Source organism: Alosa sapidissima, chromosome 20 (assembly GCF_018492685.1).
Source record: "Alosa sapidissima isolate fAloSap1 chromosome 20, fAloSap1.pri, whole genome shotgun sequence".
NCBI lineage: Eukaryota > Metazoa > Chordata > Actinopteri > Clupeiformes > Clupeidae > Alosa > Alosa sapidissima.
This window is the reverse complement of record NC_055976.1, coordinates 32,012,485-32,014,984: the sequence shown is the minus strand read 5'-3', so window position 1 is coordinate 32,014,984 and position 2,500 is coordinate 32,012,485. Positions and strand designations below refer to the sequence as shown.

General features: G+C 36.5%; 1 protein-coding gene across 1 annotated transcript in view; it reads left to right on the top strand.

Moving 5' to 3' along the window:
- Positions 1-2,500, top strand: part of adgrg3 (adhesion G protein-coupled receptor G3) — a 27,673-nt gene that overhangs the window by 10,616 nt on the left and 14,557 nt on the right. The gene's annotated exons all lie outside the window — the stretch shown is intronic.

Below are 2,500 nucleotides of genomic sequence, written 5' to 3'. Positions count from 1 at the left end.
GTTTAAGAGTTTCCATACTGGTGTTTGACGCTAAACTGTCGAAGAGTTTCCATACTGGTGTTCGATACTAAATTGTCTGTTTAATAGTTTCCATACTGGTGTTTGACGTTAAACTGTTTATTAGTTTCCATACTGGAGTGTGACGAACATCGTCTACACTAAATTACATTAACGTGTCTGTTTAAGAGTTTCCATACTGGCGTTTGACGCTAAACTGTTGAAGAGTTTCCATACTGGTGTTCGATACTAAATTGTCTGTTTAATAGTTTACATACTGGAGTGTTTAATACACTAAATTGTCGGCTTCACTGCTTTATAGCCTACTAGAGTTACCGAAGGAGTTTATTTTGATGTACAATGTAAATTGGTGCATACGGCCAACATTGTTTGAAATACGGAAAGGAGGAAATGAGCCTTGGTTGAATTGTTTGTTTCGCATGTGTCTGTCTGAATTATTTGCTTTGCCTGTACCTGTTTGAGTTGTTTGTTTTACACGTGCCAGAGCTGCATAAGCTATGAATAGTTTTGTTTTTATGTTGATTGGCCAAAGAATTTGTGTTATTGTTTAATTCATGTGCGTTGTGGATTGAGCTGAGGACTATTGAACTCTATCGGCCTAGGCTTTTGTGCCGTGAGAAGCCCGAAATGTCTCGCATTACAATACACACTGGAGAACGTGTCTATCTGGACCGTGGACTGTCGTTACACACACCACACATTTACACACACCGCACATTTCCATACTGGACCATATATATCCTATCTGCACCCTGGATATTTTGTGAACAATGTATGTTTGTGAACCAATGTGAAACGAACCCTTGTAATTTCACTGATTATGCTCATTAATGAAATGTCACCTTACTAATTCAAAGGGTTTAGTAAATGAGCATGTGTGCATTTCTAAGTGCTGTGTAATGTGCCTGACTTTCCCCACTTTCCTTTCCCTTATATTTGAGCTGAGAAAGACAGACCGTTACGAAATTACAAGGGTTCGTTTCACTATTGTATAGCTATTGTGTAGTATAGCTCTTGTGTAGTATAGCTATTGTGTAGTATAGCTATTGTGTAGTATAGCTCTTGTGTAGTATAGCTTTTGTCTAGTATAGCTCTTGTGTAGTATAGCTCTTGTGTAGTATAGCTCTATATAAAGCTCTTGTGTAGTATAGCTATTGTGCAGTATAGCTCTATATAAAGCTCTTGTGTAGTATAGCAATTGTGTAGTATAGCTATTATGCAGTATAGCTCTATATAAAGCTCTTGTGTATGGCTGGTAGTATTGTGTAGTATAGCTCTTGTGTAGTATAGCTCTTGTATAGCTATTGTGTAGTATAGCTCTTGTGTAGTATAGCTATTGTGCAGTATAGCTCTATATAAAGCTCTTGTGTATGGCTGGTAGTGTAGCTTTTGTGTAGTATAGCTCTTGTGTAGTATAGCTATTGTGTAGTATAGCTATTGTGTAGTATAGCTCTTGTGTAGTATAGCTTTTGTCTAGTATAGCTCTTGTGTAGTATAGCTCTTGTGTAGTATAGCTCTATATAAAGCTCTTGTGTAGTATAGCTATTGTGCAGTATAGCTCTATATAAAGCTCTTGTGTAGTATAGCAATTGTGTAGTATAGCTATTATGCAGTATAGCTCTATATAAAGCTCTTGTGTATGGCTGGTAGTATTGTGTAGTATAGCTCTTGTGTAGTATAGCTCTTGTATAGCTATTGTGTAGTATAGCTCTTGTGTAGTATAGCTATTGTGCAGTATAGCTCTATATAAAGCTCTTGTGTATGGCTGGTAGTGTAGCTTTTGTGTAGTATAGCTCTTGTGTAGTATAGCTCTTGTGTAGTATAGCTATTGTGCAGTATAGCTCTATATAAAGCTCTTGTGTAGTATAGCTATTGTGTAGTATAGCTCTTGTGTAGTATAGCTCTTGTGTAGTATAGCTATTGTGCAGTATAGCTCTTGTGTAGTATAGCTATTGTGCAGTATAGCTCTATATAAAGCTCTTGTGTAGTATAGCTATTGTGTAGCTTTTGTGTAGTATAGCTATTGTGCAGTATAGCTCTTGTGTAGTATTGCTCTTGTGTAGTATAGCTATTGTGCAGTATAGCTCTATATAAAGCTCTTGTGTAGTATAGCTATTGTGCAGTATAGCTCTATATAAAGCTCTTGTGTATGGCTGGTAGTGTAGCTTTTGTGTAGTATAGCTATTGTGCAGTATAGCTCTTGTGTAGTATAGCTATTGTGCAGTATAGCTCTTGTGTAGTATAGCTATTGTGCAGTATAGCTCTATATAAAGCTCTTGTGTAGTATAGCTATTGTGTAGCTTTTGTGTAGTATAGCTATTGTGCAGTATAGCTCTTGTGTAGTATAGCTCTTGTGTAGTATAGCTATTGTGCAGTATAGCTCTATATAAAGCTCTTGTGTAGTATAGCTATTGTGTAGTATAGCTATTGTGCAGTATAGCTATATATAAAGCTCTTGTGTAGTATAGCTCTTGTGTAGTAT